General features: G+C 42.6%; 1 pseudogene; it reads right to left on the reverse strand.

Annotated features, from left to right (window-relative positions):
* Positions 1-645: 645 nt before the first annotated feature.
* Positions 646-1,284, reverse strand: LOC147861067 (uncharacterized; annotated as a pseudogene).
* Positions 1,285-16,387: the final 15,103 nt, after the last annotated feature.

A 16,387-nucleotide genomic window follows, 5' to 3' on the forward strand; every position in this document is an offset into this window, starting at 1 on the left:
CTCTAAGAGTGAGAAGGATGCATACCCTCTCGTTAGCCTATCTTTGGCTGCTTGGGTCATCGAGAATTTACCTAAGCGAGCACTAAAAGTGACTCCCAAGTATACATATGATCCAACTACCTCTACTAGTTTATGAGAGAGGGTTAGGTGACATTTACTCCTAACTCGAGATGATGTATGAAAGATAAGAACTTTAGTTTTCGCTATATTCACTACCAGTCCTTGTTGTGTACAAAAGTCATCTAAGGCATTAAGATGCTTTTGTAGGTCGTGTTCTGACTCCAACAGCAAGATAATGTCGTCTGCAAAAAGTAAGAGACTAACTTGCGTATCCCCAATAGCTACTCCCTTGCCTCCCTTACGAGAAGTAAAATTAGTGATCTCATCAATGTAGATCCCAAAAAGAGTTGTTGGTAGGGAGTAACCTTGTTTTACACCAATGGTGCTAGTGAAACAATCGGATAGGCCACATGGGCATCTTATACACCCATAGACTTGCTCATATAGGGCATAAATGGCCTAGACCATGTCATTTGGTATCTCCAAGCTCTTAAGTCTATCAAACAACTTCTCCCTAGGAACTATATCAAAGGCTTTGCGGAAGTCCACAAAGCAACAATATAGTTTCTTCTTACGAGCCTTCGTCTAGTCAATTAACCACCTAAGTTTGAACATATGGTCAATACTAGAGAAGGCTCATCTAAAGCCAGCCTGCTCAGGTGCTCGAAGACTTAATGTTTCCATATAATCGCTAAGCTCCGCTTCCATTACCGCACCATATAGTTTAGCGAGCATATGGCCTATCATAATGGTCCTATATGTATTTGGGTCCATTGGGTCCCCTCCTTTATATATAGGGGCCACTGTGTTCATGGTCCATTGTGGTGGAAAACCCTCGGCGAGGGCGCGGTTGAAGATTAGAGTGAGAAAGGGGGCTAGGCACTCTCGAGCATATATGATGTGCTCGGGTCGCACTCCTGTGTGGTCCATGGATTTCCTATGTTGTAATTTTTTTATGACCTTCGTGACCCTAGATGTCGTAAAAATTGTCCCCATGTTAGGTCGGGGTGTGGAAGGTATTGGGATGGGTGGTTGGTTCGGGACATGGTAGAGTCTCTCGATATATGTGTGCCAAATATTGGGATCCTCAATGGGTGTTTGTGGTCGCGGTTTCCGTAGTCTCTTCCATGCAAGGGCGCAATCCGTACTCATGAGCATATGGTAGAGTTCCCAATATTGGGATGCTTCCCAAGCTCTTCTTTTACGACGTGTCATCTTGCGCATCTCTTTTCGAGCCTATACTGAGGAAATAGTACCACCAAGTCGCGACACTTTAAGTTGTCTATACAACTCTCTACAATCCGTTGCATACCACTTGTTCTGTGGCATAGACCCTATTCTACTATGATTGGAGTGTTTCATGTATGGGAAGCTACTAATTGTTGCCGAGTGAAGGATGTGTGCGAGTTCTATAGTGAGGTTCTCTAAAGGCAAGGAAGAATCAAAAGAGGAGAGATGGGCTTGAACATGTCGAGAGTAGATGTCAGCGAGCTCATGCGTGAAATGTATTATGGTGTGATGGTTTGGTTGACTAGAGTTAGTGGCGTGGGAGGTGTCGCATTTTAGCTTAAAGTATAGGAAGCTATGGTCTACACCAAAGGGGTTTTAAACCATGTGGGTAGCTTCAGGGCGTCCTATTAGGTAATCAACTATGCTTTCCCCTCCTCCATGTGGGAAACATGTGAGCGCTTTCGAGCCCGTCCACTTGGCTAATCCATAGTATATGATCATCTAGTGTTGGCTTCCAAGTTCAAGTAGGTGATGACCAAAGCTTGTAGCGTCTGCACCTTGATCCTTTGATGTACGCGTTATGTCTAAGTCTAAAGGGTCAACATTCACCATTTCGAGGTTTCTATCCATATGAAATATTGTGCATTGTTGGGATTGGGTTCTCGCATTGAAATCTCCTACAAGGAAAACTTCCCCTTGAGAAGAATATTAGATTATGTCATCCGATAAAGGTTCGTATGGAGAAGGCCCATGCAGCGTTCCTTCATCAACTATACTCACCTCTCTAGCCATATTATACCGGGATCCTTTCGGGGGGAAGTAACACGTGGCAATAAATATCGCCTAGTCCTTGCTAGTGAGGACTTTCACCCACATAAAACGGGCTTCTGGGTCTTTCTTTAGTATTTCTATCCTATTATGCGTCTCTCTCCGAAATAGTATCACAACCCCTCCAGACTCTCTAGTAGTGTATGTCGACATGAGGTTTGTCTAAATACAGATTCCCAAGTTGTAATACTATATGATTTATTCATGGTTGTTACCCTTTAGTGTCATTATAGATTTGGGTTTTCGCCCCCCTTATGACGGCATGTGTATTTTGTACGGTCTGGTGATTACTCTATCTATAGAAGCTTTCATGTAGACGGACGCAATTCTTGGTTTTCATATAATAGAGCTGATTCTTTGCCCGGAGCCCCGCTCGATATGAGTTCCCTTCAGGCCAATGGTTGTTCCAGAAATGAGGTTTCTTCGCTGCACGGGCGAGTAATTTTTGTTTTTCCCTTCCATTCTGGGCGCTCTCTCAAGAGTTCTACCGTCTCTACTTCCGGCTACTTTGCCTTTGATAGTGAGCGGTTACTCTAATGATAGGATTGTCTACATGAAGAACATGTTTTAGTCATCGGAAGTCCTTGTCGTTCATTACTGTAGTGGGTGTCTATTTTTGTTAACTTTCCAATTCTCCTACCTGTGAGGAAGGAATCGTTGGGATTTTGGATGGAAGAAATGAATGAGTAGAAATAGATAAATAGTGATCAACAAGATATGACAAGATAGGATATAGAATGATATTTGACGCAATAAAAGAGATTTATAATTATTCGATGAAAGAGTTACAAAATGGTTGTGAGCGTTGTTGAATTCTTCATCTCACAAGGTAATCGCTCTTCTATTTCTTGATAGTAAGCCACAACAATCTTCACTTCAATATTTTGATGAAGATAAAAATCGACCCGTCGCCCTTTCATTGCGAGTTGAGCACCACAACCGCCAAGGTAGCTCTTCTCTTGTCTTCTTTTTTTCTCTTGCTCTTTCTATCTTATGATATCTCTTATGTAATATAATTCTATTTTATTCTCTTTATATATCATACAATATAGTTCTTCAATTTCAATTCCTTTCATATACCTTGTGACCATACTCCCTCCTCCTTTTATAGGGAAGAAATGGTTCTACATGTGGGCCATGTGGCGCACATGTAGAGAGGCTCTTGCATGTGTGCTATATGGTGCACATGTTGTACATTTCATGGTTTAAACCATACAATACAACAACACATATATTTTATGTAAATCACAAGTATAGGTGAAATGGTAAGGTTTGAATGACGTAAGGTTGGGACTTGTTGGTTCAAGTCCTCTTTTGCCCATGTAATATGCTATATGGTGTGCATGTAGTATATTACATGGTTTAGACTATAAAATACTACTTCAAATAAAACAATGCATATGATATCTTGTAAATTATTAGCATAGGCTAAATGGTAAGGTTTGAATGTCATGAGGGGTTATTGGCTCAATTCCTCTCTCATTCATGTAATATAACCTATATTATTAGCATAGGCTAAATGGTAAGGTTTGAATGTCATAAGGAGGGGTTATTGGCTCAAGTCCTCTCTCATTCATGTAATATAACCTATATATATATTCATTTGCCTCTACATGTAGTGTATAATATTATCATAGTGTATTATTAATATTTGTAATGAAATGGGAGGCAAGAGTGATTGCAATGCAGTGGAAGAAGATTGAGAGAGAGTGTGTGTGTGTGAGGCAAGAGAGAGAGAGAGAGAGAGCTCTTAAGACAAAGATAGAAAAACTGTATATTAACCAAAAAATACATCAAACATAAAACATCCAATGTTAACTAAGTTACAATGCGTTGGTTTATATACCAACTAAGTTAGGGCAAATGCCCTTTCTATTATTTACAAAACTAGCCCAACATGTCCATCAGCTAGTGTGAAACCTATCTAAGGGAAGTTGTGTTCGACTCTCAACACGCCCCTCAGAGCACAACTTCTATCTATCGAGAAGGTTGTTTGGTTCGTACTTCGACTTGTCTAGTCGGATGTGTTGCGTACTCGCGTACTTGATCAATTGCATATGTGTTGCGTATCATTGTGTATTGCTTCCATGTCACCTATACCTGTACTCCCCCTCAAGTTCGGCAATGTAGATGTCGTGAGACCAAGGTCCGATGCAAATTGCCCGAGCTTGTTGACTCCTATGGCTTTCGTAAATATATCAGCAACTTGGAGGTGGGTACTGGTATGTTGTAGATCGATCTCGCCGGCCTGTACGCCCTCGCGGATGAAGTGGTAATGCACTTCGATATGTTTAGTCCGCGCGTGAAATACGGGGTTCCGCGCCAGGTAGATACTACCCATGTTGTTGCAATAGAGACGAATTGGATCCTTAATGGGAACGCCCAAATCCTTTAGTATGTATTTAAGCCACGCCTCTTCGCATGCGGCGACTGCTGCAGCCCTATATTCGGCTTCCATGCTCGATAATGCGACTGTCGGCTATTTCTTGCTGCTCCAAGAGATTGCTCCACTGTCGAGGGAGAAGACAAATTCGGAGGTGGATCGTCTATCCGCTTTATAGCCTGCCCAGTTCGCGTTAGTGTACCCTTCGAGTCGAATAGTCGTGTTCGATTTATAAATGATGCCGTAGGCCATTGTTGTACTGACATACCGTAGTATCCTCTTAGCACAATCAAGATGAAGGTTTCGCGGATTCTGCATGAATTGGCTAAGTAGGCCAACTGAATAACTGAGGTCGGGTCGCGTAATGGTTAGATAGATCAAACTATCGATCAGTTGTCGATACTGAGTCGGCTCACTCTCAACGGTTCCGGAATTAGCATCAATCTTTAGGTTACAATTGAGAGGGGTAGACACAGGCTTGCACTCGACGTGATACACTCCGATGTGTGGGGGCCAGCACAAAACGTTAGTCTTGGCGGGAGCCGATAATTCGTCTCCTTCATCGACGACTACACGCGGCACACATGGATCTACCTCATCGAGAGGAAGAGCGAAGTCTTCGACTGTTTCCGGGACCTCAAAGGGTTCGTGGAAACGGAAACAGGAAGACAGATCAAGTGCCTGCGGTGGGATGGCGGAAAAAAATACTTTTCCAGTCAATTCAACGGTTATCTACAACAGATGGGAATTCCGCGCGAATTCAGTTGCAGATACACGCCGGAGCAAAACGCCGTGGTCGAGAGGAAAAATCGGTCGGTTGTGGAAGCAGCACGGGCAATGTTGGATAAGAAGAGCTTGCCCAAGTTCTACTGGGCCGAGGCGGTAAGGACCGCGGTATACATCCAGAATCGGATTGGAGATAAAGTGTCGACGCACGAGCTATATTTCGGAACGAAGCCGAACTTGTGACACTTACGAGTTTTCGGTAGCATTGCGTATGTGCATGTGCCGAAGGAGAAAAGGAGGAAGTCAGACGTGAAAGCCGAGAAGTGTATCTTGGTCGGCTATTCGGACGAGCAGAAGGGTTATAAGTCCTATAACCCGCGTACCAAACAAGCGCGTGTGAGCCACATCATTGTGTTTGATGAGTCCGCGTCATGGTACTTGCCCCCGACTCCGGACCTCACCTCCAATCCGGGTTCTGACGATGAGGTCAATGAGAGTGAGATGCCTACGGATGAACCTGAAATCGGAACCCGCGAAGAGAGTCCGATTTCGTTTCGGTTAAGTGGACTGAATGGACGACTGAGTCGTTTCGACCAGTCTGATGAAGAGCCGGCGAGTAGTGGAGACTCGGCCGTACATTTCCCGCGCTGGAAGCCGAGGAGACGGCTTACGCGCAAAGAGAAAGGGAAGAAAAAGGTGTCGGATTCCGGCATGGATAGAAACAAGTCAGACCAACGCGAGTCCGACTCCGAGGAAAGCGGTGACGGGTCTTCAAGAGCAAAGTCCGCGTCGGCCGAGAAGACCTTGACATCGACTAAACACCAATTATGCCGATCTACCCGCCAGAAGAACCCAGTTTTACGGTTCAGATACAACGAGTACATGGTGCATCATTATGCGTACATGACCCGTGTAGCGGAAGTGCGTGAGCCGGAGAGCTATGCAGATGTGGCTAAGGACGCGAACTGGCGCGCCGCAATGAAGGAAGAGATGCACGCATTGGCAGAAAACGAGACCTGGGACCAGGTTGACGCACCAAAGGGTGGGGTGTACAAAGTCAAGTACAACACCGACGGCTCGGTCAACCGATACAAGGCCCGATTAGTAGCAAAAGGCTACGCGTAGAAACACGTCATTGACTACGATGAGACGTTTGCACCAGTCGTGAAGATGACGACTGGCCGTATTTTGCTCGCGGTAGCTGCGGCAAAGGGGTGACACTTACATCAGATGGATGTAAAGAATGCGTTCCTACAAGGTGAGATTGAGGAACAAGTGTACATGGTACAGCCCCCCGGATTTCACTCCAGAACGAACACCTCGGCGGTGTGCCGATTGAAGAAGTCCCTTTACGGACTGAAGCAAGCTCCGCGTGCCTGGAACGCGAAGATCACGCAGCAACTGCGTCGGATGGGCTTTGCAATGTCAAAATCGGACTCTTCCCTATTCATCCGGAAAGGTCGACTCGGGCCAGTTAGTATTTTACTATACGTTGATGACTTGGTCATCACTGGCGTCGACCTAGATGAAATCGACCGCGTGAAGCTCCAACTTGCGGCATCATTCAACATGAAGGATCTGGGGACCTTCATTACTTCCTTGGGATCAAAGTGGTCCGCACCCCCGAAGCCATACTGATCAGCCAATGTCATTACGCGCTGAATATGCTCTTCAAATTCGGGATTGCAGACTGTAAGTCCATCTCGACTGCTCTTGATAGAACCATCAAGCTTCGCCCCAATTCCGGAAAGGTGTGCGACCCGACCAGGTTCCGACAAATTGTCGAAAGCCTCATTTACTTGACAATCACCCGACCCGATCTCAATTATCCAGTCGGGGTGATTAGTCAGTTTATGGCGCGACCTACCGAGGAGCACCTTCAGTGTGCGCAATGCGTATTGTGGTATGTAAGCAGCACTAAGGACTAGGGACTGCTATTTCGGACCGGTCTAGCCCCGCAATTGGTTGGCTACACCGATGCTGATTGGGCTGGCAACGCCGCCGATCGCCGATCCACATCCGGATACGCGTTCTCTCTTGGGAGTGCCGCGATAGCGTGGAGTAGCAAGAAACAACCGACAGTTGCACTGTCGAGCACCGAAGCCGAGTATAGAGGAGCGGTTGTCGCGACATGTGAAGTCATATGGTTGAAGCGGCTACTTAAGGATCTGCAGGTGGAGGTGTCCAATCCGACGACGATCTACTGCGACAACCTCAGCAACATCCAGCTCGCAAAGAACCCCGTCTTGCACGAACGGACCAAGCACATTGAGGCGCACTACCATTTTGTCCATGAGCATGTCCTTTCTGGTGAAGTCGAACTTCAGTATGTTTCGACGAATCAACAGACCGCCGACATCTTTACCAAGCCTCTTGGTCTGGACAAGTTGTGGCGATTCTCGGGTGTGCTTGGGTTTCGTCACCTCGACGTGCCGAACTTGAGGGGGAGAGACGTCCCTGATGACCACAGAAGGGAGCAAGGAAGTGTGAAAGTGTTTTTAGAATCTAAGCCATTGAACATTAGGAGAATATAAAGTATAGATAATTCACCTTTTGAGGATAAGAACACGAACTAAGACCTTAGGGAAGAAGTCAAAAGTAAAAGTACGAGACCAAGAGAAAAGTAAAAAGAGAAAACGCAGACTATAAAAAACAGTAAAAATAGAATGGTCATAACTCCCTCGTTGTTTATCCAAATATCACGTTTAAATATGGATTAGAAAGCTTGTAAAAAGAGCTTTCTATAGCTTTTTAAATCGCTTAATTTGGATATCGGATGAGGGAGATATGACGATTAGAAGGTTGATGTGTCATAGCTAAAAATAGGGAGATAAAAAGCTTCTAAAAATAGCATGAACGTGGATAAGAAGAGGAAGGTTATAAAAGAAGAAGTAATATTAGGGAGAAGGGGGCTGAGAGTGAAGGCCAAAGAGTGGATGAGGAGTGTTAGGAAGAAGTGTCTTTGTGGAAGAGGAAGTGTCTTAGAAGAGGAAGGTCTTTGGTTTTAGTTCAATGTGGAGTTTGTCTCCTTTGTATTCTCTTGATGTTGGAATATCAGAACATTCTTATTTCTTGCTCGCTTTCTCTATCTTTTTTCTTAGTTTCTTGAGTTATACTCTCTAATCATAATTACCTAGAGCTATATAATATATTATGATTTTCAACTCCATCTAATCGGTTTGGTCAAGCCCTCATATAGTGTATAACTATCTATTATCTTATACACACTATCATTTTTGGCGCTCCAGGGAGGGCGGATCCTTTCCGTATAGGAGGGAGAACTTATCATTTAATTGTGTACTATATTACATTAACTTAGCTATGCAATTTGCATTTTCAGGTGAAAGAACACAAGATGCGGGTGCCTTTTTGGCATCTTTTGAGCATCATGCTGTCTCTATTGGACGCATCACCGACAATGAGAAGTTACCTTTATTGGTAGCTACATTCTATGGTCGAGCTCGAGATTGGTATGACTCTCTTCCTCCAAACCAACAGGGAGCATATCAATTGTTGGTGCACCAGTTTCGTGCCAAATATATTCAACGACGAAGTGCAACCGAAGTAAGGGAAGAGCTATTTCGACTAAAGATGGAATCACCAATTGGTTTCACTGAGTATGAAAGAAATTTCAAGGATTTGTGGACTACATGGATTCGTCTTCGTGGCGGCACTGAAGACGAGTGGTTTAAAATGGAACGATTCAAGATGGGTCTTGATATGTATTTCCGTTTGGAAGCAAACTTGAAGGATCCCACATCGTTTCAAGCTCTTATCCAAGTTTGTCAAGCTTATGATCGACAAGTGAAGATGATGAGCTCCTTGGGGGATCCCCAAATGACGGCTTTGGGTGCAAATTTGATGCCTCGTGCCAACTTTCAAGCCTCATCTTCAATTGTGCATGGGGGACAAGTGTTTCCAAATGTGTATACCACCACAACAATAAACCCAACAAGTATATCCCAAGAAGTTGAACAAGTGAGGAGTGAACAAGATACCATGGCATTGGTAAATCGGCGCTTTGATGAAGTGATGACCCACTTGCGACAATCCCAAGCAATTCACAACACTATTCCCGATGGTGGTGGCTCTAGAGGGCATCACGGTGTAATTTGTTATTCTTGTCAAGAGGAGGGACACATCTCAACAAGATGTCCTCATCGACAACAAAGAGGCATGGGAAGAGGCATTTATCAAGTGCAAAGGAATGGACAACGACCTAACAACAATGAAGTCGAAGGAAACGTAACACTCCCTATGGCTCAGGTTCCTACAATCCCTCATAATGTGAATCTTCTTAATTTTATTGATGATAGTGATAATTCTTTTGAAGTAGCTCCTGTGAAAAGGACAAGGTCCTCGCAAAAGGAGAAAGAAGTTGAAGGAGAATCTAGTGCCTCAAGACAAAAGAAGAAGTCTAAGGAGAATGAGAACGAGGAAAAATTGAGAAGGAGACACTCTAGAAGAAAGATCAAGATGGAGGACATTCCTATGGGTGAAGGTGTAGAAGCTTTCAATTTGAAGCATGAGTTGATTTCAAGTGGACCAAGGATAACATGGCCGCAACTTCTCCAATTATCTCCCACATTACGAAAGGAGTGGGGGCGACTTGCAAGTATTCGCCAAAGTCGGAAGACTGTGCATTATGTGGGAATCGTGCGAGTAGAAGATCGAAAGGACATACGACCCACCATCCCCGTCTCCATCAAAGGGTTTCACATCAAAGATGCGTTGGTTGATAGTGGTGCTAGAGTAAGCTTGATTTCTGAATTTGTGGTAAACAAAGTGGGAATTCCTATAAGTAGGTCATCTTCGGCAAGAGTGGCTGTAGCCGATGGTGGAGTGGTCCATTGCATTGGCATAGTGGAGGATGTTGTCATCAAGTGTTTTGGGGTAAGCATTTCCATGGATTTTCATGTAATACCACTAAAAGGACCGTCATATTCTTTGGTACTAGGACGACCATGGATGCAAGAACTCAATGTTGTCCAAGATTGGAGCAAAGGTTTGATGACCATAACGCCATCAAAAGGAGTGAGCATACATTATGATATGCGGCAACAAAGACTTATTGAGAAAGAAGAAGATGGAATAACTGAATATGATAGTGGGTCCGCATATGAAAGTGATGAAAGTGAAGATTCCTCGTCAGAATGGGAAATGGCCACATCATATGCCGTTTTGAAGGAAGAAGATGATGAAGGAGGTTTAATTACTATGGAGCAAAAAGAGAAGATGATTTCTAAAGATCTTAAAGGGCAAGAGAGGCAACAATTTATTAATTTGATTTCTGAATTTCCTAACCTTTTCATTAGTGATTATGCTCATATTAGGGGTGTAGATGTCATCCAACATCACATAAATCTAAAGGAGGGTACAACTCCCGTTGCGCAAAAGTTGCGAAGGCTAGGTCACGTGCAAAAGGAGGCCTTATTAAAGGAAGTCAAAGCTTTGTTGCGTGCACAATTCATTTACCCAGTGGAAGATTCTGAATGGGTTTCGCCCATTGTGGTGGTACCTAAAAAGAATGGAAAATGGAGGGTTTGTGTTGATTACAAACCTCTAAATGCGGCTACCAAGAGGGATCACTTTCCTCTCCCTTTCCAAGATGAAATATTAGATGAAATTGCGGGTCATGAAATGTACTCTGTTTGTGATGGCTATTCAGGTTATTTTCAAATTCGTATTGCGGAAGAGGATCAAAAGAAGACGACATTCATCACTCCATGGGGATGCTTTGCATATCGATGCATGCCCTTTGGACTCACAAATGCTGTTTTTACATTTAATCGTCTTGCTATTCATGTATTCCAACCATTCTTTGGAAAGTTTGTTAGAGTCTTTATGGATGACTTTGCAATTTATAGTAGCAGGAAAGACCATTTGGAAAAGGTTCGCTCGGCATTCAAAAGATTGGAGGAATGCAAAATGCAACTCAACCCAGAGAAGTGTCACATAGGTGAAAAGGAGGTGGTGATGCTTGGTCATGTGGTGTCTCAAGAAGGAATCAAAGTTGATAGCTCAAAGATTGAAGCAATTCAAAAGATGACAACACCCACGAGTATCAAAGATTTGGAGGTATTTGTTCAAAAAGTTCGTTACTTTGAACGATTCATTCATATGTTGGCCCAAATTCTCTATCCTTTTCGCATTATTCTTCGCACCAACAACTTCTTGTGGACATCTACAACTGAAGAGCAATATGTAAGAATAAAAGAACTATTATGTAATGCTCCTATTCTAAAGCCACCTGATAGAACATCTACCTTCTTTCTTTCTCTTAGTGTTGGATCTCATGCTATAGGAGCCATTCTTATGCAACAAGATTCTGAAAATAGGCTTATGCATCCTATATATTTTATTAGTAAAGCCATGTCTGATGTAGAGAAAGAATTCTTAGAAGTAGAAAAGTGGATGTTAGCTCTTATATATGCTTGTAAAAAGTTTAGAAGCTTTCTACTACCTCATCATTTTGTAATAATCACTAGCATGTCATTACTCCCATATGTACTCCAACATGTGAGCATTTCAGCACGAATTGCTAAATGGGCTCTACTATTGGCGGAGTTTGATTTTGAAGTCAAATTGGAATCAACTATGCGTGCCGAATTGGCGGATCTTCTCACCTTTAGAGAAACCTTTCATGAAGAAGACTTGGTAAAGCTACGAAAGGCACTTCCTGAGCCAGATATGGAGGATGCATTCACCTTATTCTTTGATGGGGCATTTCGCAAAGCCACAAACATAGCCGTGGGTGGGATTATTCTCAAGGATCCTCAAGGAGACAGAGTAAAAAGTGAAGGTATTACATTAAGTGGTGTGAATTCAAATAATGAAGCGGAGTATGCTACCTTGTGTTATGGTCTTCGTCTATGTAAAGCTATGAAGATAAAAAGATTAATTCTTAAGGGTGATTCCTTATTGGTAATTAAACAAATTCAAGGCAATTGGAAATGTCAAAGTGATGGGCTTAGAAATTTTTATAAAGAAGCAATGAGTCTACTAAGGTCTTTTGAAAAGATACAGGTTAAGCATGTGGGGAGATTATACAATAAAGAAGCAGATGCATTAGCTCAAGCCCAATTAGATAAGATCAAGGAAGGTTTCGTTGGTGTTTTGGAGACGTGCAAAGATGTAGACTCCCTAGAGGAAGTACATAATTTTCTTAATAAAGGAGAGTTTCCAAATAACCTCAATGCTTTGCAAAGAAAGCGTTTGGTGGCAAAGGCTTCACAATATCATTTGGTGGGTGAAGATTTGTACAACAAAGGGAAAGATGGAGTTTTACGAAGAGTTCCTAACAAAAGCGAGATTATAAAGATACTCTTTAAGTTGCATGAAGAAGTTTGTGGTGGGCATTTAGCCCATGATATAATGATAAGAAAGATTTTACTAATTGGTTTTACATGGCCTACTATCCATAGGGATGTGCATGATTGGTGTAGATCTTGTGATGCATGTCAAAAAGCGGGAATAAGACATCTACAAAGTGGACCTTTACAACCCATTGTGGTGTTTGCTCCATTCGAGAAATGGGGAATTGATGCAGTAGGACCTCTTCCGAAAACTCAACATGGTAAAGAGTTTATTTTGGTGGCCATTGACTACATGACAAAGTGGGTGGAAGCTATAGCAACTTCCTCGATTAAAGCCAAAGATGTAGCCCAATTTGTGTATAAGAATATTTGTACTAGATTTGGAGTTCCCATGGAGATTGTATCCGATCATGGACCCGGTTTTAGGAGTGAAATGTTAGCTTGTCTATTAAGCAAGTTGAAGATTAAGCATCGATATTCAACGCCTTATTATCCTCAAGCAAATGGTGCAGTTGAGAAAGTGAATGGGCTTATAGTGAAGAATTTGACAAAGTTAGTGCAAGACAAAGTAAGAACATGGGATAGGTATTTGGATGATACTCTTTGGGCTTATAGAGTTTCTTATAAATCCTCCACAGGTTTTACTCCTTTTTATTTGGTTTATGGAAAAGAAGCGTTACTTCCGATCGAACTTGAGATCAAAAGTAATAGACTAATGGAGGCATCGCATCGCTCAAAAGGAAATGATGTGATGAGTCGTTTAGCGAGCAACCATCTACTACAATATTCAAGAGAAGAAGCTGTGGAGCATTACTTAAATCAAGCAATGAAGAGAAAGGAGGCATATGACAAAAAACACAAGGGCAACCACATTGAAGAAGGATCATTGGTTCTTAGGTATGATAATAGATATGATTATATTCAAGGACAAAAGCTTGATAATAAGTGGGAAGGACCCTTTGTGGTTCACAAAAAGTATGACAACGGAAGTTACCAATTGAAAGATGTGGATGGAGCACTTCATTCTTATCGAGTGAACGGATGGCGCCTTAAAAAGTATGTAACTCGGGGACCTACTTATATTCCCCAAGTTACTAATGATATTGTTGATACGGATGGATGGGAGCAAGAAGTGGACTTGTTTCCCCATACATTATTTTCTTAATAGTCCATATTGTAGACCCATCTTTCTCTCTATTAACAAAAAGGAAGATGGTAATAGTGATTATTTTTTTTATTTGTAGAGAATGTGAGGTTTTTCCTACCGATTAGCGGGGGTTTTACTCACATCTTTTTATTTTCTTTTTATTATATCTCTCTCATTGTCTATAGCCAAGAGATTGGCGAGAGAGCTTTTGTTTGTTAAGTACTGCCAATAAGTGCTTCGCCATAAATGGCTTAGCCTCTAACAAGGGGGAGGGCTAAATGTGAAAGTGTTTTTAGAATCTAAGCCATTGAACATTAGGAGAATATAAAGTATAGATAATTCACCTTTTGAGGATAAGAACACGAACTAAGACCTTAGGGAAGAAGTCAAAAGTAAAAGTACGAGACCAAGAGAAAAGTAAAAAGAGAAAACGCAGACTATAAAAAACAGTAAAAATAGAATGGTCATAACTCCCTCGTTGTTTATCCAAATATCACGTTTAAATATGTATTAGAAAGCTTGTAAAAAGAGCTTTCTATAGCTTTTTAAATCGCTTAATTTGGATATCGGATGAGGGAGATATGACGATTAGAAGGTTGATGTGTCATAGCTAAAAATAGGGAGATAAAAAGCTTCTAAAAATAGCATGAACGTGGATAAGAAGAGGAAGGTTATAAAAGAAGAAGTAATATTAGGGAGAAGGGGGCTGAGAGTGAAGGCCAAAGAGTGGATAAGGAGTGTTAGGAAGAAGTGTCTTTGTGGAAGAGGAAGTGTCTTAGAAGAGGAAGGTCTTTGGTTTTAGTTCAATGTGGAGTTTGTCTCCTTTGTATTCTCTTGATGTTGGAATATCAGAACATTCTTATTTCTTGCTCGCTTTCTCTATCTTTTTTCTTAGTTTCTTGAGTTATACTCTCTAATCATAATTACCTAGAGCTATATAATATATTATGATTTTCAACTCCATCTAATCGGTTTGGTCAAGCCCTCATATAGTGTATAACTATCTATTATCTTATACACACTATCAGGAAGGAGCGGAAAAGACCATAGCGCCGAGTCGGATGAATTCAATTTCGGATCGGTTGAAGAAGAAGAGGGCGGATCCGCGAAAGAGTTCGAAAGAGGATATTAGGGGAACAGCCAAAAGAAAGAGCCAAAGCCAACCAAGCATGGGGGAGATGATACCGTCAAGGGCGAGAAGACCGAAGACAAGTTGGAGACAGCCAACTCGAACGAGAGCGAAAACCGATCGGAGGTAGCCGAGTCGGTTCGAGTTTGATTCGGATACACTGAATCAATCGAGGGCCAAGCGGAAAAGAAGATAGCAGGAGAAGCGCCAACACTGCGATAGCAAGGGAGCTGTGAAGGGTCATACCGACCGGAAGGGTCGAAGCGCACGGAGTCGAAAAGGCCGAGGAGCGTGAGCGAGGCGTGGAGGCAAGAGGAACCGGAGCGGTGATCCAGAAGAGCCTCAAGTTGAGCTTGAGGGGGAGTGTTGAGAGACAAGCTCAACATCAGCCGGATCGGCTGAGCAAGCTGAGGGCCGGATCGGTTGGGACCGATCGATTAGGCCGGACCGGTGCGTAAAACGGATGCGTAAACCGGGACGCAAACCGGTGCGTAGGAAGGCCGTATCGGTGCGTAAACCGAAAGGCCGTTAGAAAGATATTCCTTGTAAGGAATAGTTTTGGGAGTAAGAGTCGAGGTTCATTTATGAGCAGTCAAGTAATGTCAGTACTTGTGCCAGCCCAATTGTCGGGGCTTGTATAAAAGTGCTCCCTAAGCACATCCTATGTACAGATTGAGTATTATTTTTTGAATTAAGTTCTTGTGTTTACTCTCTCTCGGTCTCTCCCGTGCGTACTGTGCAAACCTAAGCTTTCCATTAAACCTACGTTTTCTGTTGTTCGATTTTTCTACATTGCTTCCGCACGCCATTCTTTTGAAAGGGGAAGGATAGATCGACGCCAACGTACAAATTAAGGTCGGATATTGAACAAACAACTAACTTAAGGAAGGTTCTTGAAGAAAGAGTGCTCGATATCCGTATTGACCTTACATTGAGAGAACTACTTGGAATTGCAAAGAAGGAGTTCCATGAGACCATCGTCAATCTTATCACACGTAAAAGACAACAAGCGGATGAGGAAGAGGGAATTTCGACAAAGGTGACAACCAATGCCATAACTATGGCAAGAACAGAAGAGAAAGAAGAAGATCTAGTGGATAGTTATTATACACGACCCCATTGGGCAAGAGCGACAACGGAAACTCCGGTGAAGTTTGGAGAGAAGAAAGAGACGGTTGTGGCTCTTATAGACTACGGATCAGAGATTAACCTCATGTCGACGGATTTCTACAAGAAGGGAAGATGGCCTATCAACACGAACCATGGATGGAAGATTTGTGCGGCGACGAAGGCAATAGAAGATCTTTATGGAGCATGTCCCAACATTCAAGTCACAATCGGGGATGTAGATATCGACCAACACTTTTTTGTTCAAGATTCGGCTTCCCATTCAAACACGTTCGTGTTCACAAGTGGAAGGATAAGGAATATTCCGTTTGATTTTGGGGGTTTTTCTGCCATTTCACAAAACACCTTGATACTAGTATCACATGTTCTCTAAAACTTGATGAAAAAGTTGAAAATTTCACCATTTGGTAAAATTGAAAAATGCCAAATTTCGGTCAAAT

This window comes from Azolla caroliniana, unplaced genomic scaffold (assembly GCF_043228905.1).
Source record: "Azolla caroliniana isolate FFs.n. ecotype wild unplaced genomic scaffold, voAzoCaro1.0.p SCAF_8, whole genome shotgun sequence".
NCBI lineage: Eukaryota > Viridiplantae > Streptophyta > Polypodiopsida > Salviniales > Salviniaceae > Azolla > Azolla caroliniana.